Source organism: Colletes latitarsis, chromosome 4, assembly GCF_051014445.1.
Source record: "Colletes latitarsis isolate SP2378_abdomen chromosome 4, iyColLati1, whole genome shotgun sequence".
Classification (NCBI taxonomy): Eukaryota; Metazoa; Arthropoda; class Insecta; order Hymenoptera; family Colletidae; genus Colletes; species Colletes latitarsis.
The window spans coordinates 39,102,052-39,116,253 of NC_135137.1; the positions used below are offsets into that span (position 1 = coordinate 39,102,052).

The 14,202-nt window shown below is 49.0% G+C and overlaps 1 protein-coding gene across 1 annotated transcript in view; it reads right to left on the reverse strand.

Annotated features, from left to right (window-relative positions):
• Window positions 1–2,288: 2,288 nt before the first annotated feature.
• The window catches only part of Dos (daughter of sevenless), a 32,480-nt gene continuing 20,566 nt past the window's right edge, over window positions 2,289–14,202 (reverse strand). Inside the window, exon 9 of the transcript XR_013079515.1 lies at window positions 2,289–2,342. The gene's annotated coding sequence lies outside the window, so the exon portion shown is untranslated. The remainder of the gene's footprint in view (window positions 2,343–14,202) is intronic.

Genomic DNA, 14,202 nt, shown 5'->3' on the forward strand with positions numbered 1-14,202 from the left:
GACATAGCTGCCATAAGCTATCCTGCTGATGGGATGACGTTGCCCCACACGGTACACACGCATTAGCGTCTCCCACTCTCGTTCTAACGCAACCCACACCGGAATTCGGGTCTCTGATGCTTTTCCCTTCCTCGAGAGTTAGCAAGCCGTTCTCACTAAAAATATCCTATCTCCTACATCTCCATTTTACAAGATAAAATACTGAACATTCCAGGTGTGTTCCGTCTTCGAAAAGAAGCTGGTAGGTTGGCCAAAAAGTTCGTACGATTTTTCAAATGTAAATAGAGGCAGTCGTTTTTCACGCCAGCTGCGAGGAATCGATGTTTTTCCTAAGTCGAGTTCTCTCGAATTTCTCGATCGACCGCTGGCTCATCTGGAAGTTATGTCGATGATATTTCTCGGTAATTCGTCTGTAGAGGTCTTAAGTACCAGATGATCCTTCTCAAAGCTCCTTGTCGTCGTCGGTCGCGTTTTTTTTTTAGAGTACCTTTGTTCTTGCCGTCATCGATCGTGAAAGCGTTTCATTATGAAATTTGTGTGTACGAAACATTTCTCTGTTGTTTAATAATACGTAGTATTCTGCTTTAATCTCTCGACTAAGGAACTCCTCGAGGAGTTCTCTGTTATTAATTCTTTTTCATTGACCCTAACGCAACTTTCACAACGCGTCGAACCGTCCATTAAAACGTCGCGCATAACGTCGTTCCCGGTCATATTCTTCGTCGCGTGTACGCAGAGCGGATGATGGGGCACCCGAGTAGCGCAATTAACGCCGCTTTAAAGAACTTCTCCCCACATTCGAGGAGAAAGCGCGCTTATACACCACGTGTCCAAGTTTCATTGTCCGGAGGCTTAATCGTCAAACTCGAAAAGTGAAATGAAGGCTCACTTATAGCTGCTACCAACTTTGCGATCCTCGAATTTACTTCTACTTTTACCGTATAATTACGACACGGGTCCGATTTCCCGTCTATACAAATATAAAATACTATATAAACCAACGAGACGATGTACAAAGTTGCTGGTTGCATATATTAAAGAAAATTCTCGGAGCGAGAAAGATTTAACTTTGATTGTTATGCGATTTATGGAGTATATCTGTATCTCCCAACTCAGAAGCCGTTTCTACGATCGATGGATGGAGTTCGGAAGAGCTGAAAAATTGACGAGATCTCGGAATTTCGAAGCCGAGCGACTCGTCCGTCGAACGGCCGCGGAATTGCACACTTCCGGTTCTGCAGAATAATTACAATCCGTTTATAACGAGGCATCGATTCTCTCGTTCCTCGAATATCCAGGATCCGATGCAAAGCACCATCTCCTTCTCCGATACCTTTTATCGCCTCCGAGGACACAATGTACCCGTAATATTACGTTTTTCCCTTCCGCCACCTTCTTTTGTCCCTTTTGGTCCCTGACGAACGAACAATTACAAGAGACGTTGCGTCGAGACTTCGGATAAAAGCGAATCGATAAGTCGGGCAAATTTAATTGTCGAGTGATGACTACAAAGTTTAGAATAAATTAAACTGTTAGAGGATTTTTTAAACTGACACCTACATATATCAGCTTGTTTACAAGAGAATATGAAATTTGTATTCGTTATTTACGAATGAAATTTACTCGACTCTGATCGTGACCGATATTCTCGATTATGCAACGCACGATTACGACCAATCGATTCTCGCTTCGAGGAGGATCGTGTTGCGTAAATTCTATTGTCAAACGGCTGGCAACGCGCACAGTTACATCGAATTACGGATGCATTCAAGGAAACTCGGTCTGTATAGCAATGGTGGCCAAACTGCTGCTCCTCTAGACTACGACTTTGAATAAAACATGATATTCCTTTGTTAATAGATTGACAGTAACCATTTCCAGAAAGTATTTTTTTAGATGGCTATAATATAATTGTACAGAGATAAGTTTTACATGGAATAAGAAGATACGACTCTCGAGTATTTCTGACAGGCGATACGTATCTCCTATCTTGACAAGGTTTGGCCACCATTGGTATATAATTTCAATCGTGATACGGTTACGATCGACGTTGAACAATTTTTAACTTGGAAGTATACTTTCGAACAACTCGAAGGGCCTTGAACCCAATGTTGAAACTTCGAAACGCTATAAACACGAACATCGAATCCGTTTCAAGAGCACCGAGTATAATTCAATCGAACCGTGACTGTACCACGATCGAGCAACGCCGGCACAAACAAGGTTTCGTTGTTCGTGGAAGCGAGATAATATCGTAGAAACATCGTTATTGAATACGCGATGCTCACCTTAAATAGGAACCGACATGATAGATGTGGTTCGTGTTGCCGTGCCCCGAATATCTGCAAACAAAACGGAAAACAGATTAGTAAATTTAGATACGCCCGACAAAGCCTATAATTGGAGCAAGGTACATTCCTTTTTAATGGATGAAATAGTAATGTACGAGCCTTCTTTGTTCGATTATTCCGTACCGATGTATGTGTACGATGTATCGCAACTGCTATCGAAACTATTAACGCTCCCAGGTCTATCGAGAACACGATTCGAATCTTCGTGGGCTTAAAAACTATATCAAAGCTGATATTCGAGAATTTACGCTCAATTTCCTCCGAAAACGTCGAGAAGCGCGATTCGAAATGGCTTCCGTTTACTTCGGTGGTTTCCAACATCCGACCGGGGTCTTTCGAGCTCGCGGTTTTGTAAAACCGTCTTTACGGGCAGATCGTACTTGGTTTCAAACGCGGTCCCGTTTCACAGAGTGTCAACAAGCTTCGTGGAAATCGCTTTTAAAAAGAAGCAGCCGCCGGAGAGCCCAAGGAAAACATCGGAGGACCGTGCAGACGCTTTCGCGTCTAATGAATGGCCGTCGACGAGTGATCTATTCCGCGTCCTAGGATCCTCTCGTGGATCTTCGAGCCGCCACGCCAGTACGCGACAGAATTTCAAGCGTCTATTTATAAGGAGTGAACGAACGGCGTGGAAGCAGCCGGCTCGAAACGCACATCGGGTCAGAAACGCTGCGATATGCACGCGCGTACGCCGTTGATCCGGTTAATTCTGGGGTGGTAGAAAAACGAAACAAAAGGGGGGGAATAAACAGGGAACCGCGCGACGTAATTCGCGTCCGTGCCTCTCATATTCGCGACTATAAATATCTCTGTGGAAAACAGAAAAACCGGACGCGCCAACTATCCACGGTGAAACGCAATATTTTAGCGCGGATGGTTCTAAAGGGTCGAGAACAGCTTTGTTTTTGGGACGCTGAGCACTCGTCGGCTCGCGAAAATTTCCCCGGCCTCGAGGAAGTGGTGCTCCAAAAAAAAAAAAAAAAAAAAAACTAGGCGCAAACAGTTTTCGAGCTTCGACTCGTTTTGTAAAGCTCCGTCCTGGAAACTGCGTATGGCTCGTTTTTCCAGCAGTTTCTAAACCAGGAGCTAGGAGAAACACGATGATGCACAGGCGTCAGGGGTAGTCCCGGAAGTAGCGGATGAGAGAAGCGCGCCTCGTTCCGTGCACTCCTCTTTTTCGAAGGGACTTTCCGGACCGGCAAGCTGCTGCTTATTTAAGAAACGTCTGCTCCGAAACGAGTACCATCGAGTGTATTTTCGTCCCATAGTAAGAAACAGAGGTAGAAAATAGTAACGGTGGCTCTTCTACGCTCGAAGGGCTCTTCGATCGAAACGGGAGACAACGTCCAACCCTCTCGCACCCCTTTCTCTCTTCCGGTTATCCTCCTTCGCTTTGTTAACGGAGAATCGATAGCTTCTTTTCACAGGAAATCATTGGATGCCCAGTTTTATAGTTAACGTAAAAGGCAATAGCAAAGCTCGTAAACAACTGGCGCTCCCGACATTGACTAAGTATATGTTCCAACAACGGTAACAATCGTAAGTCACGATAAATTGGACGAGAAATTGCTCGGCGATCGTCCCGTCACGAATTGGGTTAATTCGTAGCGCTTTAGAAAACGATAGATGCAATTAAGCCGCGTTTCAGCGAGCACTGTCGCGTGCATCGCGAAAATGCATCCGGACAATGGCGGCATCGGTAACGACCCAGGCTAGAAAACTAGAGAAAGAATGGGACAGACTCCGTCCAGACTTCTCGTTTTCCTGGCCTCTGTGCCCGGTGAAAGAAATATGTCAGCCGTTGTAGCGAAACAAGAGGAGGATTCACGCTAGAGGAACACGAGACCCCGGAGGAACATCGTCGTATTGCCTCTCCTTTTGTTTCCTTCCGGCGAATAATCACGAATACCGTGAAAAACCAGGAAGCAATTGCTCTGCCCCACCCGACTTTTCTCATTTCCCGATGCGTTCTTTTCCCGCTGGAACGGGATTAACGCCGGCCTCTAGTTTTAAATTTTTCTCTCTTTCGGCAATTACTGGCGTATTGTTCCTCTGTTCCCACCACTCCCTTGGGACAATTCGATGCGTTGACTTTGTCGGCGACTCGTACATCACCGAATCGATATTGCTATAATCCATCGAGATAATTGGCTAACTACTAAATAAAATCTCATCGCTTCATTTTAAACGAACGTGTCAATACTTCTGTCCCAGTACTGTATGCACACGCAAGAACCGTAATGGAGGGCTTCGTACAATCTACACAGATGTGGCAATCGCGATGTTTATATCCCAAGATCACGTTGAAGAAAGATACCATATTTCTTTGAGCATGGAACTACGCGAACGAATTCTGAGTCACCGTGGAAGACCTTTTTCCCTGTTCTTTTTAATCCCTGTCCCTCCTTTCTTCCAGTCAATTTCCCCCTGCGTTTTCAGAGATTACAGAAACGCGTATGGAGAAAAATGACTCACCGGCGCACCGATTCCGTGCGTGCACGCGTCCTGAAAAAAAGGAGTCATTTTGGAAATCGACCTGCCGCAGTCTGGCGAGTAATTCGATCCCCCCCAGAGCGACGAGGGACGAACGACGATAAGAGCAAATTAAATTAGAGCCGCTATCGTCTTCGAGCGGGAAGTATTCGGTGCGCTTTTACTTCGAGTGATGTGCGGAGCGTTGACCTCCGATCGAACGCGACCACGTGGCGAAGAATTATTTCCAGATTATACACGTATCGTCGACAGACGGTACGATATGGAAACCGTAGGCCACCGATCGAAAGTAAATCCGACCGTACGATCGTACAACGACGACGGCTGTTTAGAAAATGAAACGAGGCGACTCTCTGACCGCTCGGAAATTTATCGGCCAATTGTTCCAGAAACGTTGCCACTCCGGACTGAGACGCACGCTTCTATTTAACATCATTGGCCGATCGTGCAATTGCGACACGGCTCAGAAGTCTACGGAGGCATTCTCTTTCGATCAAATTCGAGCGTTCCGGAGACCGCCCACGCACCAGACGCGTCTCGGAGCTTTATGCAAATCGACCAGCCACCCACGATCCAGCAAATTTGTCTAGCTCGCGGGATTCCATCGCCGCGCATCGGTTTCAAACGTTCTGACCACCGTTTCTTCTCCAGTAAACGTTGCAATTACTTATTTAAAGACACGGCTGTGTAAATATCAGATTTCACAAAGTACTACCAGTCGGAGTCATCTTTGCATCTCCGACGATGCGATTGCTGCGCGTGTGCGACGCGTTCGTTGTCTTTCTCGACGACAAAAAGCCGGGGAGCCGTTAATTCAGACGGAGAAAGGCGTCGTGGGTTGCTAAACGATGAACAATATACGTGACTCACTGGCCGACCAGCCGTTTCCTTTATACGCGAGCGAATCGTTCCAGAAACGATCCGTCGAGTGTTCGGCAGACCTGGACAGCCACTGTTAATTGCTTTGACCTCCAGTTCAACGCGTTTCAAGCGGAATTTTCCGTCGCCGTGCTAGTCGAGACGTAGAAATACGCTGTTACTTCGCAGTATAACACCCAGAGTCTGAATTAACATTCTCGAGAATTCTCAATTAGACAGTCTATCTTTATATCTTCGTATACCACAGTGCAACATAAATAAAAGAAAAAACCCAGTTATTAGTTAGAGTGCATAGTTCACGAACGATTCAAAGCCACGGAACCATCCAGGATGACTCAATAGAGGGATCGAAAGATCTATCGGGTGATATAATAATTTAAGGAGCGCGCGTCGCGTCGACGGAATTTTCGTTGACTCGGGATCATCGTCGGATGACTCAGCGACGTCGTGTCGCATGGTTCCAGCGCACGCCTAAGCGACGACGATGTATCGGGAGTGTCTCAAGTTATCGCGACTCGTAACCGTCCTTTGTATCAATCAACGAAAATTAGATTCTCCATCCCGCTCGAAGTCACCGATATAAAAGAGCCGCGCAGCCTTTCTCGAGTTAATGAGAAAATGGCCGCGGAAATTAGATCAACGTCCCGGGGAGTAGCCTGACGCGAAATTGTTTCCTCGTAGACGAGTCCTCGAGCAATGAATTCATGACGCAACTCGTAACGAGGGAGATTTACATCGGGAGCCTGACCCTCCGACTGCTACGACGTTACGAGTTTTATCTGAAAAACGATCGCGACGTTTTCTAAAGAAAAAATTCACGCCTGAACGGGGTCGGTTACCCGTGAACGTCCACGGAGTTCTTTTGACCGCTTTCTTGTCGTTTATCATGTCACACGTCTGTGGTAAAATTATTTTGCTTTCGCGCGAGACAATCCGAAACTTTCCAACGCGCGAACTTCCAACAGTATCAATTTTTGCTTTCGACGATCGATAGGTACACGCTTCGATAACGAGAAGCGAGAAAGGAACGATCTGGTTCTCCTGTCGAAGGCTGTTAAAAGGAATGCCACGCGCGTTAATTACCTTTCCACTTGAACGATCCGTAACTAACTGAAAGCTCGCGAAGATTTCCTTTGGGCGACGCTGGGACCTAATGGATCGCGCTGCGTCGAGAAGGAACTTGCTTCCGGGATGGAAAAGACGCGCGACGAATCGCGAATCGCTGCTGGGACCGAGATGAAAATGGAAAACGAGGCTGGCGCAGGGAGATCGAGCGAGGAAAGTGCGCGTTGGAAGCCTCGCGAATCATCGCCGATCATCGGCGCGTTGCCGGCGCTGGCAAAAACCGCGCGGGACGTTCAGCGAAAGTGTTGTAACGGTTCTGGGCTCGAAACGAGGCGAAAGAACCGCACCGCCATTAGCCTCGAGACTAACGGTATTTAAATGCACGGAATTACCGATCGATCGACGAGGCTGGGGCGTTCGCCCGAGTCCGAAATTCTCGTCCGCCGATCGTCCTTCTAAAAGTGGGCCGATTTTAAAACTTGGGTCACTCGAGAATCATCGAAACACAGTTGGGATCCACGGAACGACACGTCCCGCTCGCTGGATTCGATCGCGGAACGATAAGTCACGTGTAACCCGGAAAAACAACCGGTATCGCGTGCTCGACTGCTGCGGTCGCACGTTTTTCTGGATCGACGAAGCGCGCGTAGACGTGTTGTGCGAAAAAGCAGGCTCTCGTTGGTTCCTGACCTTTCCACCGGGTCGATGACACGCGTTAAAGGGACACCGGGCGCACGTTTTCTTTCTTCGCCGGCGACCCACGCGGATGAGAAGCGCGGCTAAAACCTGGCTATTAACCGCGACGGAGCCATTCAAACGTCCAGTTGTTTTTCACCGACGACCTTTTTACAAGACCACGTTGCACAGAGCGCCTCCGAAATGCCGGTGAGACCCGGAACAGGGTTGAATGTACGTGAAAAAATAACTCTAAGACCTAGAGTGACAATTCTGTCCTACGAAGATTCACTTTCAATGTAACCCGTTGGCATACAGTTGACGACTACAGTGCTCGCTCGACGGAAGATCTTTGTAAAAATCACCCTGTACGTCTCCAGCGGCGAGAATACGGCGCGATTCGACAGGGAACGTTCATCGACGGAGAAAAATGGCTGTGAAAAGTGTTTCCACGGTGGGCGGGATCGATCGTGGGTAAGAGACGGACTCTCGAAGCCGTCGGTGCCCCAGAAATGTACCGTTAAAAGATTTTATTGCTAGGGATCTCGCCTGTCGGTGAATTTTTCTGTCTCTCGACTCTCTCAGCTAGCCGTCAAAGTACATCGAAACGGAGTAGCAGACGGCTACTAGGCAAGTTCGTATTCCCACGCGATGAAACCGTGTTGCATGTCGGTGCATACCGTGTCTCTACCGGGTGACCCGGATATTCGCCGATCCTAGATCGAACAACGACGAAAATCGAGGCTGCTTCGATCGATTGATTCCCACCTGGTTGCCCGTTCACCGCGAGCGACAATTCGAACAGTAACAATCGTTTCGCCGTTACGGTACTCTCGAGCGAACCGCGAGCAACCGCGAATTACTATTGCGAGGTCGCGGTTCGAGTTATGTTCACCGTCGGTGGTGCACCGGCAACAGAGTAATTACGTCGTCGCTGCTACGAGTAATTATTTTTTAACCGTTTACGTCTCTCTATACGCGGCGAGAGAAGAAACCTCAGGCAAGAACGTTCACCGTGTTCGAGAACTTTTCTTTGAATCGGTAGATGCGAGCTTTCGTGGCGCGAGAGTAAATCATTCCAAACACGTTGCTTCAATATTATTCGCGTGGTACGAGTTAAAATTCTTGTTCGACACGATTCCTGTCCCAGGCGTTCGAATACTAACCAAAGAGATCGTGTTATTCGATTAGAACGGCGTCAATCGTTTGCATACCATCGATATTACGGCAGAAATATTGCACCGGAGGTGTACGGGAAAATTCGCGGAGCGTGTTTCCTGCTATACGGGAGCGTCGCGATTAAACGGTCGCTTTCCTGAATTTATATCCCGGTCGCTTTGCGGCTCCGCGGAAACCGCGAGGCTCCTGCGTACGTGTTCTTCATAAGAAGCACCTTGGGGCTGCCGGACGTAAATTGCGGAGCACTCCGTGCAACGCCGGGCCCAGGGAGTCGCGCGGAATGTGCGATAAATAATACATGAAATTATTCTGTCGTCGGTTCGTCCGCAAGACGTGCTTCGCGAACGACTTCTCTCTGCGCTCGTTTAAGGCCGACGGATCCGACCGTTCGCCGTCTTTAATGAGGAATCGTGCCGGCAAAACCTTCTTCCGACCGGCGAGTTTGACAATTTCCCGCGTTTTTCAACTTCCGTCTACGTGCTTCCCTTCGAGAGCAAGCGGCTCGGACTCGCGCGGAATTTTCCGTGTCGCCAAGAAACCCGACGCGACGAAATGCAATTAGAAAATACAAGATAAAGGAATGCTCGAGGGAACAGTATAAACTGACTGGAGCGAAAAGACACCAAGTAAGCTGATGGTATTTAGTCCGATCACGCGTTCAGGAAAAAGTCTCACTTGTCGGAAATAGCTTTACGAGCTTTAAACGTGAAATCGTCGTGGAAGTTCGATCGAGTACGCCGTTCAGCGTTCGCCACTATTGCGTCGATGGCAACGTCTCTTGGAAAGCCCGCGTAATAACTTGCGACTGACCTAATAGAACGTCGACACAGATCCTTGTTACGCAAATACGCGGGCACCTATCTTGCCTCGTTTCAACTGGCATTTTCGTCGATGAAGCATTCCTACCGCGTGTGCTCTTTGGAAAAATGTTCGCTCGCGCTGGTTCCCCTCCCCCGCGTCTCTAAACTGCTCTAATGGACGGAAATTAAAGAACGCGAGACGCTCTTTGAACGCACGAGAGGCGAGCACTTGGTTGGAAAACCGCGAAACGGGAAAGTCGGTTCTCCTCTCTCGTTTCCCTGCGCCTAATTTGCAGAATGCGAGGCGGACCGCAAGTTACGCGACGTTTTCAACGAAAAATAACTACAATTAATCCTTTGAAACTTAAAGTTGATCCGAGTATCGAAGAACGGAGGAATTTGTATACCGTGGTTCTCTGGAGAAACTTGCAAGTCTACGATGAACGATATGTTGAACTTGGAAGCGGCTACGGGAACGCGGAGCGAGCAGAAGACGCACCGGCCCGTGGAAAAAGTTTCGAGGTCGGCGAGCATTTCGTTCGGAAGATATTGCTCGCTCAACCCACATTTTATGCGCTTAACTTTGCTCCTTAAGCATTCCATCGTTCCTAGCTTCTTTCCCGTCCTCGGCTAGAAAACTTCACCGGAAATTGACTTCGCGATGGACGCTGTGCCGCGTCGCGGATCGAACTTTCCTCCTAAAGCGAATCGAAAATATTGAAAATAAAGATGGACCCTATCTGTGGAAAATCTGCTTCCTAGCATAATTCTTTATTGTATTACTGGTATTGCGATAACACCCATTAGCGTACGATATCAACCAGAATTCGGTGACACAACTTTTCACCGAGGAGTTGAAATAAGTGAAAATAAATTCCATGACAAATTCTTGGTATGCTAGTTTCCAATTGTCTAAAAACAAAATGATCTGGCAGTCAACGTGTTAAAAGAAACCCCTTCTTTTAATTAAACGGTCAGCACCGACGTCCATAAATCTAGGGTTGAGATAACGCTGATATCTCCATAACAAACGCAGTATCTTCCGCCAGTTTCCTCGCTGCTGTTCAAAATCAGTCTCACTCGTCGAAGGAGAAGCAATAAATAACCTAGGGGGTGGGGGGTAAATTTGGTGCGAAAATCGTCGGGCGCACCTGCTCTTTGTTCCATAAAGGTACGAGGAACGGGTTACCGAGAAACGGCGAACCGGTCCAGCTGACCGAACCTTGCGAGGCTTCCCCGCCCGCTTGAACCGTTACGTAGCTATGGCCATCCAGAAAACCGGTAGGAGGGTAATTGACTACCGGTATATCGACTATATGCTTTCCACACCGATACAATCGAACCGTCTACACCCACGAGTCGTTCGAACAAATCCCTAGACCAAGCGTGTCGAACACGCGACCGCCTGACCCTTTTATCATTTTTCCTTACTTTTATCATGCAAAGTTTCATCGCTTCCCGGCACTCGACAGCAGAGGGACACGCTCAACCTATGCCTCTCTCGCAAGTACTCAACCGGAGGACGAAAAAACGGTTTATTAATTCTGGAAAGTGAATCTCGCGCAATTTTTCCCGATACATTTCAGGAGCTAGGGGGTTGCAGACACGACGAGGCGAGCCGCGCGACGAAACGGCCATCGACGTGACTTCCGGTGCTGTCGACGCGTTCAATTTCGAATTAATTGCCGCAAACGCCTCGGTCTCTCGCTCGGCTAATTGGCACGTTAATTGCTCTCGTCGATGTATGGCCCCCTTTCCCCGCAGACCGCTAATACTGCAGGTAACACGATCGGGATTACCAGGACGAAAGCCCTTTACTATTTAGGACGTGGAAACAGCTGCGAGCTTCCGCCGACTCGCTTCATAATTTCGAATGCGCCGTCATTATGCAGTCTCTGCGTCGAGCGAAATTCCGTGCGTCGCTCGGTAGCTTCCAACGCGAATTCTTGCGGCTCGTTTCATGCTGGACGAGAACTGTATCTGCTCGCGTGTTTGCAAAGCTATTCCGGGAACACGCGTAATTTGTTCGTTTTGAGAAATCGCGGACAAATTGCCGATGTCGTGTGTCTAAGAGGAACTGTATCGGTAGCGTTTAGAGTGGTTCTCCCGTTACGGAATTTGCTGAACCGTGCCGGGAATGTTTCCGAGTGAAGATTTCAGAAATTCCGTCGACGCGTCAAAACGGACAAAGGTTTAAAAAAACGTGGCCGCAAACGATTGCGAAAGGGATGCTCCGCGCGTCAAAAAGCGGGCTCTAATAGCCTGACAGGAAGTGACACGAGCTTGCAGAGAACATAAAAGTTATCAACAGTCGCTGCCTTCAGCGATAAACGCCCCGCGGAGCGATGCAGCGACGAAAGAGAGCTTTTAACCCTTTCCTTGTCTCGTACGTCAAAACTGACGGTAGTTCGCCGCGCGATACTTTTTTCTAGCGCGTCTGTCTGGACCGGATGGACGTTAACAACTACGGTACGATATCTAAAACGATAACGACTCTTTCCACTGCACTGGGCGCCGTCACGGCGACACGCACGATACGCTCCACAATTCTGTTTAAGTTCCATTTACGATAACGCGAATTGAATCGAGAGAATAAATTAGAAGAAACCGTTTGGGCAAACGATTAGAAAGCAAGTTGCAGCGGGAGAGAGAAAGGGACGAGCCAAATATTTCGGTCGAGCCGTTGGCGCCGCGAGATGATCCAAAAACAAGGATACCGACGACTCACGATTTCCACCTCCTTTTTCCCGGCTGTGACCCAGGGCTATTTTAAGAAGTTATACGGTCGAAAGGGCGACCAGGCCCCGTACGAATCCGTCTGGACTTCGAGGAAGCCGGGAGAGACGGCGAATGGAACGTTCTGCTACTCAGTTTCGAAATTCCACGGAGAATTGGCGCAACGTGCCAGCGTCTCGTCGCGAAAACGTGCCATTAGGGCCAGCGCCGCGAATAGAAAATTCCTCTCCCGTGCAACGGGCTAATCGCGCGCGAGATTGCTGCCGACTCTGCCAGCCGAACTCGCGATCAACGCGTTACCAAACCGATCGAACGCATTTCTATTTAAAATCGCAAGATACTTTGATTCGAACAGAGTAAGACTGATCGATGCGGCGTAGAACGATTCCGAGACGAAGCTTTGGAAACTAGGGTTTCTGTTGGGCTCGATTCCGTGCAGCACGCAAGAGGAACATGCCACTGATCGCGAGGAACGTCTGTGTGCGAACCGATGAGCCATTAGTAGACGGCAAAGATTACGGGAAACGGAGACAACGGGCGAGGCGAGCTAACCCACCGAGAGAATATCGAGTCGAGAGAAAGGGAGAGGAACGCGGAGGCGATGGATCGACGCGAGAAAGCCCACGAGAGGAAGATCGACGAGGAGAAAGGACAGGGTACCGAGAGAGAAAGACGTGGAAACTCCTTCTCGAGGCGTATGAGAGTCGATCTCAGGGCGGATTCCCACCAAAGGATCGGTCACGACTTAGGGTCGCCATAAACGCCATCCGTGAGCACTCCCGACGATTGGATAATACAAGTTTCGCTATCGTCCTCTCGACGTATCCACCCTACACAAGCCGCGATCATTACGGTTCTCCGTGTAAAACGGCAACCTCCACTCCGACGCGGTCTCTCGAGCTCCTCTCTCTATCTTCCGTAACCCGAGCGCAAATCCGCGTTTACGTGGCCCCTTTATCTTGTCCGTGGACATGGCCGATATAGCCTCGGCTGGGAACGATAACGATTGCCTCGACACGAATAGCCGTTCATCTTGTTCTTCTTCGTTTCGACGCGGCCTAACCGACAGCGATTTAGAACGTTACACGTGCCCGCCGCGACTCGCGCTCGGAACTTCGAGGAGCGAAAAGTTCGCCTCCTCTATATCCTGTTACGTTCTTTCTACACGCGACATTATTGGCCTACCGTTTCGTATCGACTGAAATATGCATTTCGAGCGGCATCTACGAGATTGCTCCATCGCATAATTCGCGTTGTAAGTTCACCGAGTCGCGGCTCGACGCGTTCTCCGTGGAAACGTTCCGTCGCTCCCAAAGGGTGAAAGTAATCTGCCTCGAGAACCAATCGACGGGGATCGACCAAGTTGGTATCCCTTTACAACGACTCTTCGTCATTGTTTCGAACGTCTATCAGCCTTCGTACCCTGGTACTGCAGTTTCAACAAGCACCGGCGCGTATATTGTCTAACATTCGTGTCGGGCAGATATCGGAAGGCTGACGTACCGCAAGCAGACACGTAATGCGAATCGAGCCTGAAGCAACATTGAGTCGACGACAATAAGCGTTCGTATCGAGGATCGCTCGCGTTCGATAGCAAGTTCCTCCGGACTCGGCAACGACGTATCTCTAGCGAATCGTGGAACCGGACGATTCGCGCGTGAAATAACGTCACCGTCCAAGCCCATGGAAGTCGGCTCCGCGCCTCGAGTAGGCATTTTTTGGTGGCGCGATGCACTCTCGCTCGAAATTCCTATCGTTCCTGATCCTGGCGCGCACACACGGCCGACCGCACGTGCGCGCCAAAGCATACACGAGGGAACGTAAATGCCATAAGGAAGTCATTAATCTACCGTGACTCCCGGCAGCTATCTTCGGCCCGTGCAAAAGGATGTTACCGTGCTGCAACCGCGACACGGCTGCGAGGCAACGACACCTTCCCGACTATCTTGAAGGACGACATTCCACAGCCGGCTCCGAGAGTCTACGATGTCCTTGCCGCGTTTCACGCGATACCGCTCCGACCC